Genomic DNA, 19755 nt, shown 5'->3' on the forward strand with positions numbered 1-19755 from the left:
TTGACAAAGCCCTAATGACAATCACCCTAACCTAACAGAGAAAACCAAAACAAAAAACTACCATTACGATGTCAACAACAAAATGTTTATTCCTTAATGATACATTTCCAGTGAAAAGTTCTAGAGTATATTGCTCCAGGTAATGGCTGATGTACTTCATTTCATTTTTAATCATTACTTGTGCATAGAGTGTTCAAATTGTCTTCCTCATGTGCGTAATATGATTTCCACTCTGGTGTGATTTTCACTTGCTCCTTTTGTACACAACCACATCACTCTGCAGATCCATAAAAATAGCTCTTTCTTGCACCGCTTGCAGTAGAAAATGATGTGTTTGTAGTTTCAGCACTGCTCATATTGTGTGAGTAATGTCTGTATTTGATCATCTGGGTGCTTATTAGTCGAGGCAGAACATTCAAATTTGCTTTAAAAAATTTACACGAAGCAGCTACTCTTTCATTAGAGGTGGGTGGGGAGAAAATGGAATATGGAAGACCTAGGTTTATCTCTTTACACAGTGACCTTTCTTGGAGCACCCCCAGAATTCAATTAGATGGCACAGCCCAGAGAGTCAGTTCCTACGTCTTCACTCGGCTGGTGGTTGTGGGGAAATACAGCTAACTTTGAATTATGAATTTGCAAAAACCACGGACAATCCCCTACCTCGTTTGAGACACTTATTTTAAATTATTAAAATACTGTTGATTCTTTTACCAGAACACTGAACAGATTTTCATGTTCTTTCCTTCGTGTATAGGCAGAGTGCAGTGCTAATGAGAAGAAAAATGGTTTAAAAATTAAGAAAGAAGGGAAAAGGGAGAACACAGATAAATCTTGCATACTTCACTGTATGGGTAATGAGTCCCTAAATGTTTTCATTGAGGGTGAGCTCAGGACAGACCTGGAAAAAATCAAGCTGGTGTTTACCTCACATCAAGAGGATACATCAGGAAAGAAGACGAGGCTAAGTGAAAACTAAGTCCTACAGGTTATAGCTGGACTCTGGGATTTTTCCACTTTGTCTTTTTGAGAAAAGAGGCAAAGGAAGAAACAGGGGAATCATAGGCAAAACAACAAAAAAAAAACCAAAAACCTAATTTTTACTGTGAAAGATGAGGTTGTTTTAGTTTTCTGCATGTGTCATGTATTTTGTTCCTTTTTATAAAATCTAATTAAGAAATATGTATATAAAATGCATGATCTTCTATTCAAAAAATCTGTAGAATGCACACTAAAAATTCATTTCCAGATCCCAAGAAATGATTGGTAAACTTCTATCTTATTTCTTTTACATATCTCTAATCTCTACATTTCTAAGTCTGCTTCTACATTAAGACAATTAATAAAAAATGAAAAACTCACAAATGTGATGGTTTTATATTTTCATATAATTTGCCAAACAACTTTCCTGGTAGAAATCTTCACTGACCAGAATTTTTTTTCTAAATGAACAATTTGTTAGTCATTGATTTCATGTCATATGGATATAGTCTTGAGTCTGTTTCTCGCTCTGAGTCTTAGCTCCTAGAAACATGATATCTCTGGAGAAATTTTAAAGTAAAGGGAATTGGTTAAAATCTCACACTTGAGACTTTTAGAAAAGTCATAGTGTTTGTGCATATAGGTTGTTCTTGATTCCAAAACCGCAGATAGGGAGACACCCCCTAAGAGTTTGTGAAAAGCAGAGAAGTACTACATAAGAATAAAATTAAATTAAAAGAGATGAAGTAAACCCCAAGGAATGAACTAAAGAGATTCATTGAATAGGGAAAACCAATGAGAGAAGCAGCCCATGTTTATATTGTACTCATACTTACCTTGAAACTAAGAGATAAAAATTGTAACATTTTTGGCTTTTATTTGCTCACACCATTTTATTTTCCTTATATCTCTTGACAGGGGCAATCTTATCTATAGGTGTAGCGCCAGACTGGTTGGGAGAAAGGGCATTTTGAATGGAAAGTCGTTTTCTCTAGTTACTCTGGAGCTCACATAACAGCACCATTTCCAGCCAGCACAGCCAGAACATCAGCTCAGGCGTTTTAACTCAGCCTCCTGCTACTGTGATGCTTTCTGACACGTGCTCTATGTTTCTTGTTAAGAGTCTGAAATCAAGTTGATTGTCTTTTTGATTTGTTTGTTTGTGGGGAGAAGAGGCAAAGAACATAAGAGCAACTTGTTGAGAGTAAGAGGTATTGGCATGAGTCTAAGGGATATCCAGCCAAAGAGAGTGGGTGCATTGCCCACATAACACTTGTCCTTCCTCTCCAATCCTCCCAGTTCTAGGCTCCTGGTGGCCCTTCCTCCCTCAACGAAACTACCAAAACTTCATGCTGCTGGTCTTCTCCAGCAACTGCCCGTTTTTCCCATGTCCTAACTATGAAGTTGCCAAAAAAAAAAAAAAAAAAAAGAGAAAATGTTGCAAAAGCAGGATAAAAATAAACAGCAATGATGCATCAATACCTCTCTGATATTCTATAGTCAGATGACTGGCATGTCTTTTTTTTTTTTTTAATCAATCACTTGTCACAGCTTATACTTAGAGCTTTATCAGCTCTTAAGAGTGACCAATTTAAGCAAGATTTGGATCCAGTAGAAGTTGGAAGCTGGGGGAAGCAATCGTCAATACTGAATTGGATAATGGTTTGAAACCTTTAGGAAAACTGGTCTGATTTAGATTAAAAGGCCACTGGCAAAAAGAAAGGAAAGACTTATAGTCAAGATGAGATCTCGACTTGGACTTCTAAAGTTCATTCTCTCACTTCTGGAATATTAAGAGCGGAGATTCATGTGTTTGGTCTGCACACATAACTCCTGTGGATCAAAGTCACCTGACGTGTACTAAATAACTGGGCAGAATCTGCAGCCAATGCTCTGAGAATTAACAAGTTTTTTTTTTTCTCTAATGGTTGTATCTTTGTGTAGATTCTTGGATTGGTATTTTTTGTTTGTAAAAATGAAAAAAGAAAAGATACTGTAATGGAATGAGAAGATGAGGGTAAGGGCAGGAGAGGTTTTCTAGGCTCTGAAATCCTAAGGAGAGAAAATAATGCAACTGTCTTAGTAAATGCTTGTTAACACCAATCGTTTAGAGCACAGTTTCACGAAGATTAGTTCGGATTTGTTGTAAACCCAGCTCTGCAGCAGAGTCATTTGTACCTCTTACCTACGGGAACAGCTGCTATTTAGTTACTTGATTGGAGAGACTCACACCCTCTTTGCCCTTCCCCCTGCCGGGCTCTAAAACCATCTCACCTGGGCATTGGAATCACAGCCAGATTCTTCATCTTTGATTTCAAGCTAGTATTGTCCAAACAAATTCTTTAAAATGGGGCACTGACTATAATGGTACCATTCATCTTTGCCTAGAAATGTGAACTGTCAGGTTGCTAAGGCCCCTGTCAGTCTTGAAATAGCGGTTTCTGTCACCACAAATGAGGGGACGTCACTGTACCTCAGGAGTGTACGCTGACCTGCTTGGCAAAGCTCTCCAGATGTTCCTTGTTTACGGGAACATCTGTCCTGTCGCCACGGTATTTTCCAGGAGCCCAAAAGAGACATTCGAATGAATCAGAAACTCAGTGTTTGAAGAAAGGTCTCCCGAGAACTGTTGGCTTCTCTGAAGTCCTAGCGCAGCACTGCAGCACTGGTGGAGACCAAGAAATGCCTCCACACAAAAAAGGCAGGTTTCAGTAGATAACGTGGTCCTGAGTTGGGAAGGTCACTGCCCCGAGTTCTGGGGATGAGTCTCAACCCTTTGTTGTGCAATGAGCACGTCATCTAGATTTCCAAGTTGAAGCTTCCTAGGCGTGAAAGGGTAACTATTGCCAAGATAACCTAAAACTAACACGAATTTCATTTCAGCTCTCCTTTCCAAAACTTAAAAATTCCAAACTTGTTACATTAGGATAGATCATGCAGAAACACTCCAGCTGTTCATTACTTTGTGAAAGCTGAATTCAGCATTCTTTCCCCCTTTTTTCCTTCATTTTTCAGAAAGTCATGCTAAGAGGCTCTGTCTGGTATTGTAGACCTTATCTGTCTATAATTCCCTCTACATTTTTGCCTTTTCTTCTTCTACTCCTAATTTTTTTTTAAATCTTTTATTTCCAACTGCAATACTTGGTTCAATCAAGTTTCCCAAACCCTTAGTAATCCCAAGGAAAATTCAAATTGCATTTCCCAAAAGCATTTGGCAACATTTGTTTCTCTCAGCCACAAGGGTAGGGAGTATGTGTTTGTGGAGACACAGCCGTACGGTGAAAAGTAAATAACTTTAAAATTAGACAGGCCTGGCTCAAATCTAGCTGGGTTTATTTCTATGTTTTATTTTATTCAAGTAGGAAAACAAGGGAGAGAGACTGAATAATCAACTAAAAGGGTTGTGAAAATGAAATAAACTAATATGGATACTATGTTATGCATAAAATACATAATGTGTTTGGCCCATAGTGGGAGATCGACACGTTTTGCCATCCTCTCCCTTGTCTGCGTGGGGATCTCTAGCTCCTGATTCTTGAGCCTATTCCCAGACCACAGGTTTAAAGCTACTTTTTTGTTTCCAGTGGCTGGATTGTTCTTCAATGCATATCTTGCTTAGTATCACTCTATATACCAGAGCAAAAAGTGGAGCTGCCCTTGATTTGGCGGATTGCAGCTCTGACACATCAGCCCTTCAGGGGACCCTTGTAACCATCTCTAAGCAACCTACACAAAACTTGGATGCTGCAAAGAGTTGCTCTGGATGCCACCAATTTGCACAAAAGTAAAATCATGTGGTTTTAGACGGTAAGAAATACTATATATTGTGACCCAGTACTCACAACTTATGTGTGCCTATGTGTACACAACTGAAGGAAACTTTAACAAAACAATACTTACTTTGACTATGGTCAATATACTCTGTTGTTTTCTATTCTATTTCATTTTAAAATAATGTTTGCCAGCATCACTAAATTGATTTCACGGCTGGTGATTCAAAATTCAGTGATCTGCACCCATAGGCCCATATTGAAGATAAAGAAATTGAAATCTAGAATTTCTTCTTTTCTGCCTCGTATTTCTATCTGGTAATCCTGAACAAAATCTCTGTGGTTTATTTTTACTACTTACACACATGTATACTCCCTGAAGGGTTTCAGAGTTTAAATTCACATGTTTTTTACCATGGGCTGAATCCTAACAAAATTCATGATGCCAAACAGAACAGAACACATTTTAAGGTGCTTATGTGGAACTTTTCCATGCAGTCAGTCCAGCTGTTAAGTCCAGATTTAGTACTTGGTTTCTGACGTGTCACCGAGGGCTATGGGTGTACCTTGACCTTGTAAATAATCCAATGATATAACCAGGTCTGAATCATGTTTTCTGGAGAGAAACATTTGGAAATATTCTGAAAATAACTTCATACTCTCATTGTTCCTCTGACCACCTGGTTTGATGGCTGAAATAGAATTGGGTAAAATGAACGCTGTTGCAACTGTTGCCAGTATCACCACGCCAGCTTCTGGTAATTTCTGAACTTCTGCTTCTCCCCAGTGACTTGCCTGCCTCTGCTCCAGCTTGGTGTTCCTCTCGACTTTCCTTTGAAAGCTGCCTCATGGCAATAAAAAATGTTATCCCCAGGCAACTGAGATGACTTTAAGCGGCAGTCACAAGAAATATCATTGAAACATCAGTTTATTGTGAAAATCCATGTGACTTTTGAAATCCACTCTACGTACAGCTTGAAATTATTAGTCAAATGGCTTAATTTTGTTTTCATTTTGCTTTGTTTTTCCTTTTATTGAATTATGCTATGGGTGTCCAAGTCCCTAGTACTCTGGAGTGTTCTCTTTGTGGAACACAAATCGCATGTCGAGAAGTGTGGGAAAAGCCCGGGCTTTGGACTCAGGCTGATCTGGGTTCAAATTCCAGCTCTATCACTGAACAGCCCTGTGAACCAGACAAGGGACTTTATTTCTCAAAGCTTCACTTTCAATGACTAATAATAAAGTGGTCGTGAGAATCAAATGGAACAATGAATGTAAAGTGGTCGGCATTTTATATGTAGTCAATAAACGTTGATCCTTCCCTTGTCTTTTTTCTTTCTCTTAGTGAAGTTGCTAGAGTGAGAAGTTGGAGACGCTATCTGGTTGTACTATATTTGTTTTCAAATGAGTCAGATTGTTAGATGTTCTGTGCACAAGCATAAACTATTTTGATAGTTTACAATCCACAGAACCTGACAGCCTATATTGTTATAAACTGTGATTTCCAGCAACTCTCCTTGTATTAACATTAGACAGTAACAAAAACTGGCTGATGGGATGAAATTGACAGGCTCATCATTGGTGATAAAATGTGGATTTCAAACACACGCTTCATTTTTCTGGGTAATAATTATTGGGTCAAATAATCCCTAAGAATAGATATGCTTAATTATTCAGATTTAATAATTATTAGTCATCAAAATTCCAGCTGTGCTCCTGGCACTTACATCTCTACAAAGTGATAACATGTCAATTCTATCCTGTTCAAGGTGAGTCATCACCTTGTTTCCTATCTGAATGGTCTCTCAGTTTTAGAACCCTTCAACTGCCTACCTGGTCAAAAAAGATGATGCAGAAGGAAGGAAAATCCTATGCGTGTCCCCAGTTGGGTTAACCCATCCACAGTGACTTTTTGAAAAGTAAGTTCTCATGAAAGTAAAATCTTTGGTTCTTATAATGTCAATCTGTTGATCTCTATTGTGCTTCTGAGAATAATAAATAATTCAGGGCCAAAGATAGATTGAAAGGAGGAAGGTTTATTCTGGCCGTAGTTATGCACATTTTCTCTTGCAGCTTCCAATGTCACAGGGGCCAGAGAACATGATGTGGTCTGTACTCACATGCATATCACCACAGATGTTGCTCAGAAATTCCATCTTCTTCATCTTTCCACCCAATTTTCCAAAGAAAAGAAATAATATTTGAAAAGAGAAACAAAGATTATTCAAGTTGTTCCATTTTTTTCTCATTTTGTCTTCTCTAGACTTCTATTTTTGCTGTGCAATCGACTGTGTGCTGATTTGTGAGGATCCAATAGTGTGAGTGTGAGGACATGAATTAGTCCATGTTGAAAATGCCTGTTAGGAAAGAACAGCTAATGAAGAAAAGCTAATTCCCTCTGGCACCCATATACAACAACAACCTTCTGTGGCTGTAAAGTGGACCCCAGACTATGGACACCACAAGCACAGACATCTCTGGAAAGCCTGCATGGACTAAGCCCATGGAGCCTTGAGGAAAAGAATAATATAGGAAGCTTTTCCAAGAACATGGTCAACGTGCAGCGAGTGAAATGAAAGAGTTTTCTAAGTACATAGGGCTCACAAATGTGCTCATATCATCCTCATATTTTGCCCTTTGTCCTGCAGATTTATTCTGGATCTTTAAGCAGAGAAGGCTCTGGAAAATAAAAAGGAAACCAGAGAAAATGAAAAGCAAGATCCAGAATTCCTCAAATTTCTATTAAGATATTGGGAGCTCGAGCGTTACCCAGAAGAGTGGAGGTAAAAGGCATTTCTCCTCTTCAGGGAGAAGACTGCTGAGGGTGCTAGAGGACAGTTATCCCATAAGGGAGGCACTGCAGCCCAGGCTGTCACCCAACCATTGATGGGGCCAACCACCTTAATGTCAGGAATGAGAAGAAAGAATGTAGGAAGTGGAGAACTTTCATCCCTCACGCTGGTGCCCAGGGAGGCAGGATCAGGGCCCATGTGTGCAAAACCAAAGAGCTATGAGAGGGGGGCTGAATGTAGTGGCTCATGTCTGTAATCCTAGCACTCTGGGAGGCTGAGGCGGGAGGATTGGTTGAGGTCGGCAGTTCAAGACCAGCCTTAGCAAAAGTGAGACCCCCATCTCTACAAAAAAAATAGAAAAATTAGCTGGTTGTGGAAGTGCGTGCCTGTAGTCCTAGCTACTTGGGAGGCTGAGGCATGAGAATTGCTTGAGCCCAGGAGTTTGAGGTTGCAATGAGCTATGATGAGGCCACTGAACTCCAGCCAGGATAACAGAGTGAGACCCTGTCTTAAAAAAAAAAAAAAGAGGGGGAGTTATGAGAAAGTCTAGAGAAGGAGGAGATGGTAGCAGGGGTGAGTTGTGGAGGAAAGGAAGGCATAACCTATATTACTGGTGGGAATATGAATCTCTTCCTGCTTATGGAAAACTATTCTAGAAATATCTGTTTAAAACTATACACATACCTATTGACCTAGCTATCTCTTTTGGGTCTTTGTCATTTTATAGGAATAAAACACCTGTATATAAGGATATTCCAAGTTTAGAAAGGGTTTGGAGAGAGCTTAGAACTAAAAATTTTAGGGAGATAGAAAAATGTTTATTATAGCATTGTCTGTAATAACAAGAAATTATTAAAAATCTGAATATTTGTGATTAGAGTGATGGTTGAATAAACTGGTATATCCATATAATGAAATGTTATGAATCTATTAAAAAGAATGAGCTATATATATATTTATTGACTTGGAATTATTGCCACAGTATACTGCTAGGTGAGTTAAGTAAGATAGTGAAAAATATACACAATAGGATACCTTAAATAAAACCTCTTGCAAAGAACCAATAAACATGTATCAGTGTATATGGGAGTCTAAGACCATGAAAAAAAGGTGTAAAGAAGTTACCTATGAGACTGCTCATTTTGGTTGCTTTCATGGGGTTGGGAAAAGGTGACAGGTAGAAATGATTTAAAAAATTATTTTGCAAAATAAAAAAGTTAACAGAAAATGTAGTCTATTAAAATTTTTATGATATTATTCTACATAGCTATTAGCAATTGATGTATAACAAACATCAACATTAAATGGCTTAAAAAAGCCCTTCAGTATTTCTCACAAGTCTATGGGTGGGTTTGGTGTTCTGCTTGTCTAGACAGGGCTCAGCTAATCTCAGGTGGGCTCAAATAAAACGAGTGAGATTAGTCCTCTTCAGAAATTATTCCTAACTGGCTTCAGTTTGTGTTTTCCAAGTTTCCTATAAGGCTTCCTGGGTATTTCACATTTCAGTACCTGATACCAGGGTGTCTACTATCACCGCAACAGCCATTATTAGTTGGTAGTGATTTTTCTCTTCTGGCCAGATGTTCTATATTTATACCCTTTTATGATCTTTGCCAGTATTCTCTATTCTACCTCCTCTCACTTGCCTCAGTTGGCTTAGGTACCATTTTTTTCCTCCAAATAATCTCATAGTTACCTCTCACTATGGTAAAAAATATTTCTGGAATTATATTACTATCTTAGGAAAATATCCAATGTCCTCTTTCTATGCTTGGTCAATTGTGGACATAGCTGTGGTTCTCATGCTTTTCCTGTGGCTAGGAATCCCCTTAGTAGCCTTACTAAAGCAGATCAAGTTATATTCATAAACTTTCAAAATGCCAAACCAAGGACTTGGTAATCAACATCACTTTGCATAAGAAAAACTAAAGATTCGTTTGGGAGCTTAAATATTTTAAATACATCTCAGTGGGAAAGTATGCAACTTGGGCCAAGTTGGTTGTTAATAGATGTTTAGGTTTTCCCTCTCACTTGTGGCTAAGTATTCTTATCACTTTCTCTGCCACCAGCAGCTTTTCCCCACTGGATTCTTCTTTGCCCAGGCTAGCAGAAAAAGAGAACACAGTTTCTAACTCCCCCTTTCTCTTTGAACCTGGCACTGCAACTCCTTCCTATTTTAGGAATTTACTGTAAGTGAATACGACAAAATCAAGCAGCAGAAAAAAAATAACAAACATGGAGACAAGTTATAAAGGTTTCGGAAATCTCAAAACATAAACTGTGAAAGGGTCCATAGTCTTTCTTGAGATACCTATGGCTCCAAGTTTGCCTTTTTCATAAACTAGTCTTTGACTTCTTTTTTCATAGTTTTTACATGCTGGTTCCAGGGCATCCAATGACAGATGCTGGCCAGTGTCAACTGACTAAGTCATTTTGTCTACTTGGTTATTCAGTGCTTCTTTGGTGTTGGATGTTTTCTGGGGGACATTAACATGTGATACAAAAATATTCACACTTTATGCCTGTTCCTATGTGCCCATTCACATACCTCTACTCTGGACCTCCTTGTCTCTAATTTTGTAGACCTTCTTCTACCAGGCTCTTGACTGAATGGCCAGCCTATTGGTCACTGCCCAGCAGTCTGTATGTACTTCCACCTTGGGCCACATCTCCTTTTATACAAAGTGAATGGGCAGATGCACCACTTACACTCTGTTAGCTGGAAAGATCTTCCCTTTCCATTATCCTTGAAGGCCACACCTGAAAGACGCTATTTTGTAGCCACCATCCATTTCCAGCTTGCATGCATATAGCGGGCTGACCCATTCAAAAAACAAACTGAGGCCTTTTCCTTTTCTTTCAGCTCATCCTATGAGGGCCCCCATACAGACATAGGTGTGAGTAGGGAGAGGAGCATTAGTAGTGACTGAAGCTGGAGTCTGCACTATCTAGTCTTATAGCTAACTTATACCCTCTGATCCTGGTCAATTCTGGATGTATTTTATTTTATTTTTGTTTTTAGTAGGAATTTTTTTTTAATTTCAGCATATTATGGGGGTACAAATGTTTAGGTTACATATATTGCCTTTGTCCCACCTGAGTCAGAGCTTCAAGTGTGTCCATCCTGTAGACGGTGTGCACTGCACCCATTAGGTGTGAATATACCCATCCTCTCCTCCCCTCCCACCTGCCCGACACCCGATGAATGTTGCTACTGTATGTGCACATAAGTGTTGCTCAAATAATACCAATTTGATGGTGAGTACATGTGGTGCTTGTTTTTCCATTCTTGTGATACTTTGCTTAATAGAATGGGCTCCAGCTCTATCCAGGATAATATAAGAGATGCTAGATCACCATGTTTTTGTGGCTGATTAGTACTTCACGTTATGATGTACTTTCTTAATCTACCAATGGACTGTTTCTGGGCAGTCTACTTTCATATTTTGGTGGGTTTGATGAAACCCAGCTGATAATGGGAAGTTCCAATTACATGGTTATTGATCAAGTATTCTTTCTGTACCTCGGTCAAGTAACATGCCAGGAGCTATTTCTCAAAAGGTGTTTAATTCTCCACTGCAGATGGCATCTTGGTCCAGGAACCTAGGGGCCTATGTTTGTGATTCCTCCCACTTTGGCCTACCATAAGCCTCACACTGTATCTTTTTCTGCCAGTGATTGATACTACTAGACAGTAGGTCTACAGAATCACATGGCCCAAGAAGGAGAGCCCCTTACACTGTACTTGGACCTGTTCCAGAACCTTTTGCTGCTTTACATACCACTAAAATCTGGCAGACTTTCATGTGACCTGGTATATAAGCTGGACAAATATCCTAAGTGTAGACTGTGTTCCCTCCAAAATCCAAACAATCTTCTGTTCAGGTGTTGTGCCTCCTTTTGAATGGTAGAGAATGCAAGATGCAGATAACTAATCATTACTGTGGAGGGGATATCCCAGCATACACCTGACTACTGCACTCCTAACAACTTCACTGAAGAGACGGGTCCTTAACTCTTCACAGGATTTATTTCCCACTCTGTGGAGTGCGTGAGTCCTACCAATGCAACCAGCATGTCAGCCAACTTGCTTGTGCATCCTATCATCATGATTTGATTGTTGTAATGGATCATGTGATATTCTGTTAGATTTCTGGACAATCTAGAAGTCACTGGTCTATGTTATAACAGTAGATAGGAAAGTGATTGTAGAGTTGGGTGTAACACTGTAAAAGAATGTCATTACCTGTTTCATGTGAATACAAGCTGTTCCTTATCCTCTTTCCTGAAAAGAACGCATTTGCCAAATCAGTGGCAAGGGCTCATGATGTTTAATTGAGATAAATGTCCTTTTAATTCCTGCTCCCCTATTCTTTCCTAGTTAGGATTACTGATTTTAACAGCACCCTTGATGGCTGCTTGTCTATTTCACTCCTAGTGACACTATGTTCTATTAACCATCTCTATAATTTCATGTGGGTCAAGCTCACTCTTCTTCTTCTCTGATCTTGCTGGTCATTATGATAATTGCAGCCCCCTAGCTTCTGGCAATTAACTGGCACCACCTGGCTGCTTTATATTCCAGACTCTTATCTTTCCCACTCACTGTTTTTATTAAGCCAAGATCTGTGACCACCTCTACCATCAGCCCTGACATGCAGAGAAGAGTTATTACTGAGGATACTGATGCTGGTACTCTCACCAGTGCCTTCCTGATGATCTTGGTGGACAATGTGTCCTTGGGTCCCTCCTGGGGAACATAGAGCTCTGGTGGTTCTTCTGACATCGTTTGATATGTCCACTCCAGCATCTCCACTGCCCGCAGTCTTTTTATCCCATCCTGTGCTGTCTGCTATGGCAACTCAGACATTTCATCCTTGCTCAGCATGGGCAAATACTGGTTTCTCCACGCTTCTAGGAGCCATCCGTTCCTGGGATCCTTGCCAGAGTATTGTAATCTGTGTTCCACAAAAGTGTTCCTAAGTCAATGAATTCTTGCTTCTACAGTTTTACATTTCAGTTCCTTTGACCGGGTATGTGCAAAATTCAATACTGGCTCCTGCTAATTCTTACAGCTTCTTAGGAATATCATCCCTTTCTTCCCTATCAATCCAAGCCATCCCCAAGAAGAGTTATACTGGGATTTATCAGCCTGGCAGCCAGAGGAGAAGCTAACCAGTCCTGAGAGGACACCTGTTGCCTTGCAGGGGTGAGACTTTTAGAGTGTTTTTCCCCACAGGGAAAGTACTAGCTTTTTATAGGGAGGAGTGGATCACTCTTGTAGACCCAGAGTGCAGGTAAGTCAGCAGAGACAGAATTATCAAGGCATCCATCCAGATAGCCTTAGCCCATGCTGCCAGGGCCCAGGTTTCTCAACCACAACACTGACCTTAGCATAACAGACTTGTTCAAGTCTCATAACTATTAAGCACTGTGGTTATAACTCAGCTGTGTCTGCTTTCCTACCACAGGAGACAAAACCTCTTTGCTGACTAAGAAGTCCTCTAGCTCTCACCCTTAGTCTTTGACTATTCATTCATAGCCTTCGTATTCTCATCATCTCTCTGCATTGCAACTCAAAGCAACTTAGTAATGGCCAGTCAACTTCATTGTCATTGTAGGAACTATTTCCTCCATACCTTTAAGTGCCTGAATTATTAAATGCCTGACAATGTCATTTCCCTCCAATGGGACATTCTCCCAGGCCACCATGAGTTTAGCCTTCCCCAACTGGGACACCACTTAGGACTTGTGAGACTATCTGTGTCCCATCTAACACATGAAGCCAAGTCCCTCTTACCAGCTAGATAGTGAGTGACCCACACTCCAAATCCCGTCTTATCATTGGCTATCCCAAACCATTCCCAGTATAGACTGTATCATTTTGTAAGCAGTTGCCAGCACTAAATTAAAAGTGTGTCTCTGGGGTAGGGGGACCTGTGAAGCATAAAGGGCAGAATAAACAGGGTTAGGCAGAAAGAACCATGAGCCATGATGGGCTGACACCTCTTCAGGGGCAAGAGAATAGTGGAAGATTGAGTAGGAAGAGTCTCAGACTGCAAGGCAACTCTGAGAAAGTCCTGGCCAAGCTTATGAGGTGCATCAGAACAATAATTGCTTATTAGAGGAGTTCTGCAATGACAGGAATAGCCTGGCTCTAATACTTCGGACCTGCCCACATATTGGCTCAAACATCCCTGAAAGCATGTGGCCTCTTATGTGAATACTGCAGCAGATACTGAAGGCGTGGCCCTGGAGGTTATCAGCACACTCTATTCCACTTCAAGGGAGCTCTGAGTGCTTCACCTCCATGGCTACTAAACACCTGCAGAAACCTCTCAGAGACTTTTGGCATCTCCCCATCTAATCCCTTGATTAAGACAAGCTCCTCAGACTTTCTGCATTAGATTCAAGTTGACACTACTGCAAGTTCTGCAGAATTCCAAATACCTTCAAGAACCTGTTTCTTAATCTCTTTTACTGATGAAGACATTCCCTTATTATCCCTCAAAGACTCCTTCAGGTCGTCCACTACCATCTTGGTTCAGGTATGTTTAATACTCTTGAAACTCTCTTGGGTCCCAGTTCCTGGAAGTCAGACAGAGCCTGGCTTGAATATAAGCCAGGTGATGTGATCCTCAAAAAACCATTTCTCCTATGTCGCTCTAGATTTTTCCTTGGTAAAATGTGAAATGTTGTCCTTACCTCATAGAACTCGTCTAAGAGCTAAGCATAATGACATTTCTGAAGTGCCTAACACAGTACCTGATTGAGAGCACCCATTCAAGTATCAGTTCCCTGAGCCCTCCCTTGCTTTGATTGCCTGAAGAATATTTCCCTGGTCTATTGTTAAGTCTGATTTTGCCTTTTTTGTGGGAAGCTCAGCTTCCTCATCTACCTTTACAAGGTAATATCTAGAACCATCTGCTCTATATGAGCTCCCTTCAAGAGTTCCTAACTAAATCCTGTCTTTTCCTGTGTAAAGATGCTTTCTCAGTTTAACCTATTTATCCCTTTTGTTCTGCCCTTGAAGAATACTTCTGGAGATCATATCATCATCATATCAAGGAAAGTTGATACCACATTCCAGTGAAAGAGTGAATCCTTATGACTTAGGTTACCAACTCAGCCCACATCTCCATGTTCTCCTAGATTTCTAAGTTCAGTAGACAAGTCAGCCTGCCCACCACATCCCACCCTTCTGAATGGATGCAAAATGTCATAATATTAAAACACTTTAAACTTACTGAAATTATAAAAGGCATTTTTTTAAGAGAAGAGCTTTGTTGTTCCTTTACTCATTATTCCTCATGCTTACCTTTCAAAATACACGTTTTTGGGAATATGCTGGCACAAACACACAGACATACTGACTTTGAAAGAGACATATTTCTGCACTCCTTGACATCTGCTTATGTTGGTTAAACACACAACTCTTCTGTTTGTGTTTCAACATGGTTAAAAAACACACTTGAATGTGTTAAAGCCTGTCTGTGTGCCCCTTAATAATCGACGGAAATTGTTGCAAACACAATCCAGCATCAGTTAGCCCAGGCATTTACGGACTCTCGAGTGAATTGGGAGTGGTCTGTTGGATGAGGCCTTTATTTATTGGGTTGGTGCGTGGCGCATGGAAAGAGTGATCCTTTCTCATGCCCACTCCCCTCCGTTTTTCTTTCTATCCTTTTGTGTCCCTTAAAAAAATCAGATCAGCTTTCCTCTCAAGACTCCTGATATCTTACTGTGAACAAATTGAGGCATGAAAGCAAAGAGGCCCTTTCCTACTCTGTTCTTCCATGGCTGCTCCAGTTATATACATATGAGCATGGTACATACTATCATAGAGACTTAGCTGGGTTATTGTAAGCTTAAATTTCACATATTCTAATTTGGGAGCACCTAAATTTACAAATGTAGTATGAAGTCATCCCTGGACTTCACACACAGAGAGTGGCACAGTTTTCTTCCATGTCCTTCATTTGTATGTTGAAATTCTATTCACGACCATCAGTAATTTACATATATATATCCAAGTGGTTGTTAGATTCTTTTCACAGCATTGTATTTTATGAGCAGGCTACCCTCATCCACATTTTATTGCAAAGAGATAACAATTACTATTAGGTATTCTTAAATGTGAGCAATGATTACATATAAAACAGAAAAAATTAAACAACCTAAAGCACACAAAAACAGCCCATCAAATTCAGATGACTGGAAGTATGGCAGGAAGGTTCCAGCTCCTGGACAAACTAAACCCTTTAGCAATGATTGCATTGCCTTTAGTTCTGTGAATGACAGCCTCTCAGCAGGCTGCGCTATTCTGATCACCCTCACATCCTCTCTCTAATTGGCTGCCCATGAACCCCTCCTCACAGACAGCCTTGTTAGCTCATGGGGAAAGAATGGTATAGGCAACACATCAAAAGGTTGAATATGGAAAAAGAATGAAAGACTCTAACAGCCTGCTGCGTCCTAGTAATTGAAGAGAAAGAGAATCATGTGTGTGTGTGTGTGTGTGTGTGTGTGTGTGTGTGTGTACGTGCACATAGTAGCCTGTATATTGAGGACTTCCAAATAAGGAGAAAATAATCAGGTGAGAGAACAGAGATATGACTGGACAAAGGCAGCTGAGTGAATGCACACTGGTAGAAAGCACGTGTTTCACAGAATAACTTCCCAGTCTTCAGATGAAATATGCCACTGCTGAACCAAGCACCTGTGCAATTATTGTCTGATCATAGTTATCAATGGATTCGATCATTATAGTCCAGGATTTCTGAGGCTTTGACTTTTGCCTTTCTTTTAAAGTGAAGGGTATGATGGAGAATAAAAGTATCTACATTTGGAATTTCAATTTCTAAGTGGATTTGAAGGCATAGGATAGTGTAAAGAAAATTGTTCTTGGAGCCAAGGGAAACTGGGATCGATCCCAGATCTGTTGATTCTTGGCTGTGTAACACTGGAAAAAACTATCAACCTTCTAATCGCCAGTTGGCTCAACCAATAAATGGAGATAATAATACGTACTTCACACAGTTTTCTGAGGATTAAATAACTTGACATGGAAAAGTACCATATATGCTGTAAGAAACATCCCTGTTTCTTAGTAGATACTCAGTTAGGTGTAGTGAGTGCTAATTTTATTTGCTGTGAGAAAACACTTTGTATGCACTTTTTTGTATGCACTGAAAAAGGTAGGGACTCTCTTTAGCTTGATCTTGTGCCTGACTTTAGCATGGGTGGACAATTGACAGTATCTTTCCTGTTCTCTTTATAAGAAGAGGAAGAAACATCTTCCCTGGGTGGAACAAAAGCACAAACATCAGGAGAGAATGCAAATCTAACCCACACAAAGCACAGTCCATTAATACATGAGGTATCTCTTGTTCCTAGTGGCTCTGCTTGTGGGATTCGCTTCCCCTGACCTTTGTCCCAATAATAGAAATGTGCTCTACTCATCGATAGAGTTTTATAAAAGATTGTGTTCTCCTTCTATAAAGGGGACAGTTTATCACCATTGTCCTTTAATTATAACAGTAGTCTTTAGTTTCCTCTTTGAAGTAGAAGCTGTGTGCTGCTAGATTCTCCCCTTGGGGACCAAGAACTTACTCCCTCAGCTGCCAGCAGTGTTTGCTGCTAATGGCTCACATCTGAGTCTTTCCCTGCGAATTGCCCTCAGCTGAAGGGAACTGACTCATCCAGTGTTGTGTCCCTCCCTGTGGCAGCCTTTATTCAATGACTCATGGATGCAAGGTACAAATGGTTGGCTGTCTTGCTGAGATTTGGGACAACCATGAAGGGCCATCCCAGGTCCAGAGCTCCCCTATGAAATCAGACAATCTTGCAAATGCACTAGTTTAACTTCTCTCTTAACACTCTTCCGTTCTTGAAACCCTGATCAGAGAAGACTCCTGTGTCAGTTAGGGTCCTTCAAGAAGCAGATGTCAAATTGGAATTAGACATGCAAATATGTGTGTACTGGGGAAAAATGCTTGTGAAAAATGAAGGGCAGAGGAAACAAGAGTAGGCGAGAAAAACTTTAAACTGGGCTGCAGCTCTGACACCTGTGAAAGGAAAGAGGAAAGGAAGTGAGATTGAGGGAGAAAAACCTCAAACTGCAACATAGCTCTGGGAGAGTCTTGGCCAGGATGAAGAGGGGCCCCAGAATAATGACCATTAGAGGAGTCCTGAGTCAGGCAGAAATGTCCCAGCTTCAGTACCCTTGCTATGGCCAGTTATTGGCCTGGAAAAGCCCAAAGAGACCATGATCACAGTGTACATGCTGCAAACTATCTGAAGTTGTGGCATCTGGAGGTTCTCAGCCAACCTACTTCCTTGTGGCAGGTTGGCCTGTGGGTAACTCTGTGTGGCACACCTCCATGGCCACCAAATTTCCTTGATTATCTTCCTGCAATGAAAATGTCCACCTCATAGTCCATTTTTTCAAGGAACCCGACCTAAGACAGTTGGTGCCAATTTTGGAACTAGATTACCTATGGTCTGGCTGGTAGTGAAGACTCATCACTGTGGTAGTTGGAACTCTCACAGCCCCTGCCGTGAAGTAGTTGTGCAATTGTTAAAACTTTATGATTTAAAACTGGGATGGAATATTGATGGTAGGTAATGCACTGGCAGGTGCAATATTTCAGGCGTTTGAGAGGATGGAGTAATAGTATTATAAAGACAAAGGAATCAGATAGCTGTTGTTGAGCCCAATTTTTGCATTGGAGAAAGACAATGAAAGGGTGAGAGTGATTAATCACCAACCAAAGGCAAAGAGGGAAAGTCAGAGGGGCTCTTTGGCAGCACATAAAAAGACTCTTATCTCCTACAGCCACAGGGCAGAACAAGCCAAAGATCAGTCCCCAACACTTAATTAAAAGGGTAACAAAGCTCCAGAAAAGGTTAAATTCTCAATCACAGAAAATCTGTTTCCCAAGGTCAGGGCCCTTGCTGGGAAAGAGTAGACTCTGAAATATCTAAATCAAGGCATTCAAAAATATTAAAATCCCAGATATCCAGAAACCTTGGACTGGCAAAAATGGTCCACCCTCCCTATTAAAGACCTACTTTCTTGAGGATAATGAGGACACCTCTGCCTTGCAGGACAACAACAACCATGTCAGACTCTCTCCTTCTCTCCTGGCTACTAGACAATAAGTTAGGATTAAGTCATTACATAACACCCTGGAAGTTCTGGGCTTGGTAAGGAAGGAAATAACTATACCCCCAAAAAACCACAAAGCCTAGCCAACATGTACTAGCAAGAGCTAGGAGAGTATCATGGAATTGGACCCTCAGAGTGCTAGGTCACAGGGTTAGAACATAAAATTAAATAAGGTAGAGTTTATTAATATGAAACCATTCTCTTCTGACATAGGATTTTATACCCTAGCGAAGTTCCAAGAAATGGTGCTAACATGCTGGTGAAATGGCTTATAAAGCTTGGAGATACCAGTGATCCACACTTAACAAAGTGGGATTCCAGAGCTACCTTGGCAGATGTGGAATAAGTAATTCAGAGATTCAAAGCAGTGGGCATGCAAGAGTAGATATGCTACACATGGCCAGTAAATCCATTAGCCAACTATGCTCTTCAGAAGGGCTAATAGGAGACACCATTTACCGAAGTGGTAAGGAATGTGCTGTGTTAGTAGTTCCTATAAGCCAGCAAGAGCTGATCGTAGGAAATGCTGTTGCAGAATGGAGCTCCCTGGGAGCAATGAGGGAGATAGGATGCCAAAATAATGAAGCCAAACCGGTAGCACTTAACCATCACCAAAAAAGGTGGGTGCAATTATCATAATGAATGGCAAAGTTAGAGTGGCAGCCAGAAGGCCTGAACCTCACAAAACTGTGGACATTGGTAACAGAACATGGTATCCACGGACAAGATAAATGGCCAGCCAGCAAGGTTACTGCTTAATCTATGAAAAGAAATCAACAATAGGTGACAGTAGGCCGAGAGAAGTTCCTCTGTAACAAGTCATTTGCCTAATTTCCAGGCCTGATCTAGGTTTTAGAATTTGACCTCATTGACTGAGGGAGAGTCTGGGTTCCCAGGAGGAAGAACACTTAACACCATGACAATTATATGTAGTAACGATCCTGCCAGTTCTTCCCTAAAAAGACCTACAGCTGTTTACTCGGGTAACCATACACTAAGGAAAGAAGAATACTCAGATATTCCAAGGGTTGCTTCATGCAGA

This window comes from Propithecus coquereli, unplaced genomic scaffold, assembly GCF_000956105.1.
Source record: "Propithecus coquereli isolate 6110/MARCELLA unplaced genomic scaffold, Pcoq_1.0 Scaffold194, whole genome shotgun sequence".
NCBI classification, from domain to species: Eukaryota; Metazoa; Chordata; class Mammalia; order Primates; family Indriidae; genus Propithecus; species Propithecus coquereli.